The sequence below is a fragment of the Urocitellus parryii genome, chromosome 1 (assembly GCF_045843805.1).
Source record: "Urocitellus parryii isolate mUroPar1 chromosome 1, mUroPar1.hap1, whole genome shotgun sequence".
In the NCBI taxonomy this organism is placed as follows: domain Eukaryota; kingdom Metazoa; phylum Chordata; class Mammalia; order Rodentia; family Sciuridae; genus Urocitellus; species Urocitellus parryii.
In genome coordinates this window covers 132,852,564-132,863,717 of record NC_135531.1, presented here as the reverse complement: position 1 = coordinate 132,863,717, position 11,154 = coordinate 132,852,564, and the positions used below count along the sequence as shown (strand labels likewise).

General features: G+C 38.1%; 1 non-coding gene across 1 annotated transcript; it reads left to right on the top strand.

Annotated features, from left to right (window-relative positions):
• Positions 1-6,806: 6,806 nt before the first annotated feature.
• On the top strand, positions 6,807-6,944 carry LOC144249583 (U4 spliceosomal RNA). Its single transcript, XR_013342240.1, has one exon. It is a non-coding gene; the product is annotated as a U4 spliceosomal RNA (small nuclear RNA).
• The last annotated feature ends 4,210 nt before the right edge of the window (positions 6,945-11,154 follow it).

Here is an 11,154-nt window from a genome sequence, read left to right as displayed (position 1 = left end):
GAAGCTACAACTATGAAAACATGCTATTATCCATTTTTCTAAGAACCACAGGTTGTATAGCACCAAGAAAGAATCCTAGTATACATTAAATATGTGAGTGGTAATAATGTATAAATGTAGGCTCATCATTGTTAGCAAGAGTATGCCCCTAGTAGTGGACATTGATAATGGAGGAGGACTGTGAAAGTAAAGGAAGTACAGAAGAAAATATCTCTGTACCTTCCATATTTTTCTGTGAATTTAAAACTATGTATTAGGGACCAAGGATATACCTCAGTGGCAGAGCACTTACCTGGATGCATAATGCCCTAGATTTGATTACAGTACTGTATACACAAAAAGTTACTATATCAAAAAATAAGATACTCACTGAGCTGACCATTAATAGTTAATATATATTATGGCAAGGCAGTCACCTCCAAATTGGTGATAAAGATCAAAGCAATAGAATATTGGTATTCTCATAAGTTGAAGAAATTGAAAATACACAGATGAATAATTTAATTACATATTTATGCAAGAAAATAGTTTAAAATGCCAGAGTATTTCACCTCATTTTAATGAGACAACTCATTTTTAGTGACACAAATAACTATTTTTTATTTACTAAATACATTCAACTTATAGAAAAAAATATTAGAAAATACATTTGCTCTTTGGAGCAATCTCAATTCACATTTTGGGTAGATACCTGGAGTTCAGACATTCGCCACATCCCTGGGCACACAGATTATAGTTCTTTTTTTTTTTTTTTTAAAGAGAGAGAGAGAGAGAGAGAGAGAGAGAGAGAATTTTAATATTTATTTATTTTTTTAAGTTTTTGGCGGACACAGCATCTTTGTTTTTATGTGGTGCTGAGGATTGAACCCGGGCGGCACGCATGCCAGGCCAGCGCACTACCGCTTGAGCACATCCCCAGCCCACACAGACTATAGTTCTACAGGCAGAATATATGACTTTTTGGCACAACCCTCATAATGCCATAGTTCTGCAGGTATGAAGGGCTTGCTACTATGCAGGCATTGACCATTGCCCTGGGCACAGACTAGGAGTGTGTGTGCACATACAACTCATGTAGAAGAAATTCTTGACTAGATTTTGCTTTGTGTTTCTTTCTTTTTAATTATTAACTTTGTCATTTTGTTTCATTACTTTTATCTTACTGTCATAATTTAATAGAATTTTTAGAATTTTCTTCCAATTTCTCATTCTTCCTTTTTTGAAAATTAATTTTACTTTTATGAACCTTTAACAATTTAGTGGATCCTAAATATTTTATCCCTTTCTTCTCTGTTGTTACTGGTGTTCCTTTTTTTTTCTTGTTGATTATTTCTTTATACCTATATCTAGTTTGCCTTCATGCTGTATTATTGTTGTTTGTCTTCTTCCATCTGCATTGGGGATCCAGCCCCATTCCTTGAACACATTGGCAGGTACTTTGCAACTTCTAAAAACCCACAGCAAAGGTAAGAAAAAATGCATCTTACTTTCCACCGAAGACATACATTCCCACTTATAACTTGGCAGGTACTTCAAGTCAAATAACAGGGTAAATAAAAGCCCCCAGCTGACATGTACCCATGTTGGTATGGATCGAATGTACTATAATCCAGTGTCTGGCAGCCACCCTCATAGCATGAGCAGAGAGAGGTGAAACAACTCTGTTTACAGAGTTGTGCAGGTATGAAGTCTGCACCTAGCAGCATCTCAGCCTAGGTTGTTGGAGGCTGCGACCAAGTCAAGATGGTGCCTGGCAGTTTGCCAGGAGGAGTGGCTTGTGAGGCAATGCCACCGAGCCATCAAGATAGTGAGGACTCCTTATTGGCTGATTGCTGTATCTGTAGGGGAGCAATGCAATGATTGGATGATGCTGATTAAGTCATGCTTTATGTAAATCAGTTAGATATATATACCCCTGCTGTTCCGCAATAAAGCAGTTACCTTCAGTTACCTTCAGTTCCCACTTCAACCTTCAGTTGCTTGTCACCTCTCGGTTACTTTGCCCAGCTGGACTGTGGCACTAGGTCTCTCCCATGCCTTTGCAGATGGAAAATTAATGACAAGGCTACAGTAATGACCACAAAAAATGCAGCCCACATAATCCACTGCCTACATCATGTGACTCCATTCTCACAAGATTGACAAAAAGAGTTGGTCCTTCAGGCTATGATAGTACAAACTGTGACAAAACCCATGAGTCACAGTCAGGGAAAACATAAAAGTCTATAATAAAAAATCTATAATTTGGAAATAATCTCGACAAAATAAACCAATAGCCCAGGATACATCATCAAGAGAAGGTTATTTCCTAAGAAGACTCTCACATAAATGTGAAGAAACATACATCCCCACAGATGCACAAAATTTAGCACAAATATAAGAAAGATGAATAAATAAGGTAACATGGATCCTCCAAAAGTTCATAACTCTCTAGCAACTGATTCCAATGATACTGCAGTAGACAAAACGCCAGAAAAAGGATTCAAAAAGATATTAAAAATAATGTATGAATTTAAAGATGATACAAATAGAAGATGAATAAAGTAATAAAAACCTTACAAAGCATTAGAGAACAGTGCAAAAATAGAGCTTCTGAAAAGAAATCAAACAGCAATCTCGGAAATAAATAGCTTAATATTTCAAATTAAAAAAAATAAATCGAAGTTTTAATCATAGACTAGAGTAAGCAGAAGAAAAAATAGCAGAGTTGGAAGGCAATGATGAATGTCACGTTTAGTTAGTTATGACAACAAAAAGAAGAAGAAACAGAATATACAAAGTCCTTGGTACCTGATTTATAGACTAAACTCATGAATTATGAACATAGACAATGGTGTATTAGTACAGGCTTATAGGCAATGCAATTTATTTGGAGAAAAAAATAGAGAAAATTTCTTAAATTTTTTGAATGCTATGGATGTCCAGATACAGGAAGCATTTAGAACACCAAATGGACATGACCAGAATAGAACTTCTCCATATTTGTTTATAAAAATTGCCAAAAGTACATTAAAAGCTGTAAAAAAGACCAAAGAACTTATAGAATAAACTCATAAGAAGAACATAAGAGCTATCAACAGAAACTTTGAAGGCCAAGGAACATGAAATGGTATATTTCAAGCCCTTAAGAGAAAAGAAAGAAACAAAGACAAAAACTTAAGATGGATGGAGAGGGTGGCTATTATGTTAAACAGAATAAGTCAGAAACAGAAATCAAATATCACATTCTCTATAACATGTGCAATTTGAAAACAAATCAATAATGGCTAGGAAATGTAAAAGGGGTTATTAGGGAAGAGGGAAGGTAACAAGGGATGAAGAAATGAAGGGACAGATAGAAATGGAAGTAGGGAAAGTGGTTGGGATTCAAGTACTATTTACATATGTATGGAAATATCACTGTAAAATCCACGAATTTGTATTCAGAGTAAGAGTTGATAGCTATAGTAAAAATAGAACATCTGTTTTTATTACGAGTCCACTTTGCTACAATGTCATTCTATAGGAAAGACAACATGCTAATTTGATTTATTTTACTTATTTATGCACATAAATATAAGATTTCAGGGACCAAGATTAAGTTAGCCTAAAATTTCTTCAGACAATATCATTTCAGATTATAAATTTCCTACAATTAATGGTTTAAATAATCATGAATTCTAGATTATTAAGAAAAAATTAAGAACAATATGAATGTAACACATTAATTTTTCCACTGCTCCTTTGCAATCCACTTTCTTACTCCTATTTATTTACTTACTTTGGTACCAGGAATTGAGCCCAGGAGAGCTTAACCACTGACAGACATACCAGTCTGCTGAGGGCCATTACCAAGTAGGTATTGACGCATCGTAATCCTTGCCAGTGTACCCCATGTTAAATGGACTTGCCTTGGAAATTTGCTGCGACCTTGCTTGTGTGTTTGAGAAAGATGACCCTGCTCAAGGTGATCGAGGGTGGATCCAGGTTTGAGGAAGTATCCTGCAGGTTTGAGGAAGTATCCCGGTCCTTGGGCTTAGGGTGTTCCCGGTTTAAGGCGTTTCCCGGTTTAAGAATTATTGCTGCTGGGATTAGGGTGTTCCTGTTGCTTGTTCCCGTTGAGTTCTCGTGAGATTCAAATGGGATTTTGGAAAAAGCCTCGTGGAGTAGGTGAAGTGTGCGGCAGAACGAGACTGCCCCTGAACGTGTGTGGAGGCTGGTGTGAGATCCGGAATAAAGAATTGCTGTTTGAACCTACAAAGCTGTGTGGTGGCTCGTGATTCTGTGCCAAGCCGAGTCATTGGCACTTGGCTTCGGCATTTGGTGGCCTGTACGGGGATGTCTGAAGCTTGGGGGTAAGTGAATTTGCTCGCTCCTGAAGGAGAGCAAAAAAAAATGGGTGACCATTTCAAAAAACAATGTGTTCTTGTTGTGATTTATTTTGTTTTTATTTCAAGTTGCCTGTTCCTAGAACTTTCTCAGGCAAACTGGGGAAAATGGTTGACTCAAGGTTTGAATTTGTTCGCCTCTGAGGAAGACAAATTGTTAGAGGAAGGAGGCACCCCAGTAAGACCAAGAACAGCTAGGGCATATGTTGATACAATACAAAAATGTAGCCCATGGCTTTTTACAGACGAGTTATTAAGTCTATCAATGGGACCATCATGGTATCCTGTAGAAGGATTTTTCTTCAACAAGAAAGAGATGGCTAGTTCTGTTTACTACATTTGTCTAAGATCTTGGTTTTTACAGACATCTGATTAATTACCAAGCTAAAGTGTTAAAATATCAACCACTAAATATGAAATCAAGTACTCTTTACTTATTAAGTTCCATAAGGTAATATATTTAAACATTATGTGTGTTTGCATAAATTGGTAAATGGAAAAAGGTTTAATATTGCTTTGGTCTGTGTCTTTGCTGAAACAAGGTTACTGAGTGTTAAGATTCTATCATGTGTAATTTATATACAAATAGTATAAGAAGTTTCAGTTGGGTTTCAATTACAGCATAATAGTACCTTAAAAAACATGAAAGTATTTCATCTTATTAAAGTGGAGTAATTTTATAAGGGTTGTTTCAGAATGTGAATTTATAAAAAGGGTTAATAGCTAGAAAAGAGATATAAAAATATTTAAGATGTGGAAATATATTTTAATATAAAAGGTTAAAGGAAAAAGAAATGTTTCTAGATGAGATAATTTTTGTGTGGTAAAGTAAAAAGTTGTCAAATGCCATTTAAAAAGATTTTGAGGAAACTAGACTTACTTTAAAAGCTTAAGAAAGGAAGAAAGAAGAAAAAGATATTTGTACATGGCAGATTGAGACAAAGCTTCTCAATGGAGTAAAAAAGAGCCTTTGGTTGAAGGGCAGCCATGTAAACTAACATTTAGCGATTTAAACAGAATATAAGCCTCATTTTAAAGAGTAAAGCTGTAGGTGGTGAAAAAGTACATTTAAAAGTACAGTATACATGATAAATGAAAGGCTTTAAAAGGTTAAATTGAAGGTGGTCGAGATACCTTCTTGGCGGAAAAAAAGATTGCTTTGCTCATCAAACTATTAAAACGTACTTATTAAAGCAAAAAGAGGGAATTGGAAAGGGGTATATATCCCCCAAAGATAAACTTAAAATAACCCTTTTTTACTCTAAACTTTTTAAATTTGGATTCATCAGGACTTAATGCTGTGGAAAGACATATGTATCCGAAAAATGTACATAAGCCTAAGGTACTTTGGAAAGATATTCTAACAGGACAATGGAAAGCTCCTGACCCAGTGTTTGTCTGGAGTCGGGGTTTTATTTTTGTGTTTCTACAGGGAGAACAGCAGCCGATTTGGATTCCAGAGACACTAACTAAAGCAATTTCTACAGAAAAAGAAGATGATTTGACTGAAATCCATAACAGCTGATATCCAGAGCTCCAGCTTGGCTATTCTTACATCTGCGACAGTGATTAACCACGGTGCTTTTTTTCAATATCTATTTTATTATTGCATTTTTCCCACATCATAAAGTTCTATTTTATTTTTTGAGCTCATACAAACCTAGGTTAATGTTTTTCTGATCAGTTTTGTTTTTTGACTGTGTTTTATTTTTTGACTGTGGAGTTTTTAAACATTGCAATGGAGATTTCACTTAGGTATAGCTACAAGGCCTTTACTTATTATTGTCTTATGTGTTGTATGTTATGTGTGTACTGTTTTGTGTTGCATGTCAGTATATGTGTATGTCCATATTTTTATTTGAGGAGCGCTCATGAAAAAATGGATCCGAATTTTTTTTTTTTTTTTTTTTTTTTTTTTGTAGGTTCAACGGCTTGGCACAGAATCACGAGCCACCACACAGCTTTGTAGGTTCAAACAGCAATTCTTTATTCCGGATCTCACACCAGCCTCCACACACGTTCAGGGGCAGTCTCGTTCTGCCGCACACTTCACCTACTCCACGAGGCTTTTTCCAAAATCCCATTTGAATCTCACGAGAACTCAACGGGAACAAGCAACAGGAACACCCTAATCCCAGCAGCAATAATTCTTAAACCGGGAAACGCCTTAAACCGGGAACACCCTAAGCCCAAGGACCGGGATACTTCCTCAAACCTGCAGGATACTTCCTCAAACCTGGATCCACCCTCGATCACCTTGAGCAGGGTCATCTTTCTCAAACACACAAGCAAGGTCGCAGCAAATTTCCAAGGCAAGTCCATTTAACATGGGGTACACTGGCAAGGATTACGATGCGTCAATACCTACTTGGTAATGGCCCTCAGCATCTCAGAACACACCTTCTCTTGTTTTTGTCCAGTTTAAAATTTTTCCACCCCAGCTTTCTGCAGAGGCAATATCAAAACCAGTGAGTTCATCTGAGGCATGATTTTTGTTAATTGAAAACTTTCCCACTCCTCTGTCTTTGAGTCTCTACCAAATGGTCAAATGATAGTGATCGACTCCCTTGCTATAGAAAACTCTGGGTACATAGGCTTTGATTACATTTGGTAGGTTTTCCTTTATTTCTACGTTGCTCAATAATTACTTGTTGAATGAGCAATGATCAACCAGTGATTAAGTGTATAAAAGTATAGGACATAAACTGAGGGCATGTAATACCTGACCAGTTTCCACTTCCTGTTATCCATTAGCAGAACTCCCAGGGTAGGGCTCTGGTGGGGCTCATTGGTAAAGCACTCACAAAGCATGTGCAAAGCCCTGGGTTAGATCCACTGTGCTGCAAAACAAAACAAAACAACAAAAACAAACAAACAAAAAACTCCCCAGACTCCCAGAGTATAAAAAGATATTCACTCTAACACTCAGTGCCTAGGGTAAGGTTAGAATGGAGACACCTCCTAGGGAAGTGTACAAGGGTTATGTTGGGGGATGTCCCCTGGGAGTCTCTTTCTTCATTTAGATGGGAGTATGGGGTAGTTTTCAGAGTTAGGACTATAGGGAATGAGTTTTGTCCTGAAGCCAATTCATTATTTTGATATCCTTCTTGGTGCAGAGTGTCTGTTTATTCCCCAGGCTCATTAAGAGTTGTGTTTGGTGTCCCAAGACATCTGCCCTATAACTGGAGGTATAACCTGGGACCTGAGCTCATTATCAATTTTGTAAGAAACAGAACATCTTGGATGGTTACTTCTATAAATTTGTACTTGGAGCCCCTGAAATTGGGGGGAAGAGTGTGCGTAAGGAGCCTTCCCCAGGCCACCACTGGCTCATACATTGCCAAGTATTTGCCAGGTAAAGTAGAAGGTGAACATCAATAGATTGATAGACACTGAGGAGGTGAGGGAGGACCTGACAGATGAAGGTCTGAAGGTGATTGGAACTGGGAGGAATTAGGGTGATTTGAAGCTTCAGCTTCAGGCTTTCTGGAGAGTGTCAGGCTGGACACAGAGACTTCACAAACATTGTCAGAATTGGAAACCAGGAAGATGTTAATCTTAGTTTCCTAGGCAAATTTTTATCATCATTCTCTAGGCTCTGAACTGAGTTTCAAAGTCAGTGGATAGGCCTATTGCCTCCTGGCCACGTGTTCTATGCATTTTGGCCTATGTTGAACTTGGATTCTACCTCTTTGCCTGCTCTGACTCCATTTACCAGCATATCTCTGAAATGTGTTGGGTCTGTGTCCTCTACTTTTTCATATTTGTTTCCAATCTTTGACTCCAGATAGCTTTCCTTACCTCTACCAAAAAGAGAACAGAGTTATGTACCCACATTGCTCTGAACCAATTGTGTGTGAATCTATTTCCCCATCAGGATCACACAAGGAGCTTTTCCTCCTCCTCCTCCTCCTCCTCCTCCTCCTCCTCCTCCTCCTCCTCCTCCTCCTCCTCCTCCTCCAGGGATTAAACCCAGAGGTGCTTAACCACTGAGCCATATCCATAGCCCTTTTAAATATTTTATTTAGAGACGGGGTCTCACTGAGTTGCTTAAGCCTTCGTTAAGTTGCTGAGGCTGGCTTTGAACTCACAATCCTCATGCCTCAGCCTCCTGAACTGCTGGATGAAGAGCTTTTAAAAAATAACTAACTGCAGAGTCCCATCCAGATCCAGCGAACTAGAACCTTGGGGGAGACATCGGGCAGAGCAAGGAATCTGCATGTGTAAACATACTCCCAGGTTTTCCAGAGACATAAACATATCTGAGAACCTGATCATGACTGTAGGCCCCCAGGTATCTCACTCCTGCTTCCTTCTATTAATAAATACTCTCTTTCTGTGTCAGTATTCTTTGTCTTTCCTTGATAGTTTTCCAATTTCTGTTAAGGGATTTAAAAAATATATTTATTTTCAATTGACAAATAATACTTGATATGATATTATGATATGATTTGATGAAGCTAATTAACAAACCTATCACCTCACATAGGTATCATTTTTTTTTGTGGTGAGAATATTTTAAATATATACTTATAGAAATTTGGAAATATACAATACTTATTTACTGTAGTCACCATGCTATGAAATAGATCACTAAATCATACTTCTCTTGTCTAACTGAAATTTTGTCCAACATCTTAGGGGACATTCTTGAATTCTTTTTTTTTCTTTTTCTGAAATAGGGGTCTTATTTTGGGAGAATATCAGTCATCTTTTCTTGTGTGCATGCTGGGGATTAAACCCAGGAGCACTTAACTACTGAGCCACATCCCCAGCCTTTTTATATTTTTGATTTTGAGACAGGGTGTTGCTAAGTTGCTTAGGACTTTGTTAAATTTTTGAAGCTGGCTTTGAACTTGCTATCTTCTGCCTCAACTTCCTGAGCCGCTGAGATTATAGGTATGTGCCATCAGGACTGGCTTTAACACCAGTCATCTTGAGAGTGAGAAACTTTGGGGGCAAAACAACAAAGTACTTTCAAGAGAGAATGTGAGTCATCTCCAGAAAGAGAAAGTGCGATCTCTTAGTCTTGGGTATTAATATTTATAGAGGGACAGTAACTAGGGGCTGAACTGGATGTAGAGGCAAGGCAGAGTTTCATGACTTCAAGCCAGTTTCTCCAGTGCTTTCACATTACCCTCCTGTGGTTACTTTTAGAAGGGCCATTGGGCCAGGGGCAGTTGGGGAGGGTCTGGGTTTCTCATGAATTACTTGTTTTGCAACTGTTCGTGGATACTTTTCCTTTTGATACTTGGTTTATTTTTCTGTATCCTCAAATTTTCATCTTAAGAGGAATTGACATCCATTTATCGTACATAGTTTATCTTAAATTCACTTGACATTTGGAGTGACAATGTGCTAGTTAATTAGCCTAATCCAAGGGAAAAATAAACTTCTCACATCTTTCTGATAGGAGGTAGTTCTGCATCTTGGAGGGAGATGCCAGGCTGAATTTAGGCTCTTACTATTCCATGGAGACTGAGAGATAAGAGCACAATATTTCTTAGTGGGGCCTCACACAGGCTGGACAAGTGCTTTACCCCTGATTTTTATCTCCAGTCCCTGAGCTTCCTTTCTCTTGGTGCTAGAGATTGAGTCAGGGCTTTTCACTTGTAGACAAGCACTCTACCATTGAGTTATATATTTAACCCTCTCTAAAATTTTACTTTGGGACAAGGTCTTGCTAAGTTGCCCAGGCTGGTCTTGAACTTGTGCTTTGCCTTGCCTCAGACTCCTGAGTCATTGGAATGACAAGTGTGCACCACCATGTCCCATTCCACAGTCTTTAAAATTTTTTTTTTTAAAAATGTCTTTATTTTATTAATTTGTTTTTTATGTGGTGCTGAGGATTGAGCCTAGGCTTCCCATGTGCCAGGCAAGTGCTCTATCACTGAGCTACAATCCCAGCTCCTCCATGATCCTTCTTGGTAATCATATTTCGAAGAGATCTGGCTCTCAGGTCCTTGAGACATCAGACATTCCTGGGTCAGAATGCTGGCAAGAAATTTACTTAGTTTTAAAAGTTTTAATAAGATTTACATACATTTCAGATAGAACTTACAAGTGTTCAAATTAAATGTTCTAAGACAGTTGGGGAAGAATCTCTCATTATTTTTTAACAAGAAGAATTAAATCTCTATTTTTAATTTGTATTAGCCTTTAAACCTGCCATGCCTCTCCTTTCTCCCTTATCTTGTCCTCCAACCATTCACTTTCCATACCTCTTAAATCTATTTGTCCTTTTCCAACATCTACAGCTATTCACTGGGCATTTATTCACTACCCTTCTCTCTTCCTGCACCCTCTGGTTTCCCTGCCTCTGCTTGCCTTATCCTTCATCTTTCAAAATTAAAAAAGGATCAAATCTGGCTTGGACAGAAGACAGCTGAGAAAAAATGGGCTTTAAGTGTAGGAAAAAAGAGTAGGGCAGTGTGAAAAGGAGGGAGGCTCTGTCTTTTGAGAGCTTGTCTGAAGGTTCTAGAAGGGGAGTACAGCAATTAGCATATCTATGAACAAAGAACTAGCCTTTATTGGGGAAGGTGTTCCTCTTCCACAGAGCTCAGTTTTGGGAGGGACGCATATGGAGTGTTGAGGGAGGACGGGGACACCTGCTTCATCAGCCAGATCAACCCTTGTAATCAATGAGGTTGCAGATGGCATAGCCAGATCACTCTCACATGCAGGGTCTACTTTTGGAAACAAACAAACAAACAAACAAGTATTTCCTTGTTCCATAGAGATGGCAGGAAAATAGTTTTATTTGTTCTTTTGTTTGTTTCTCAGGGTC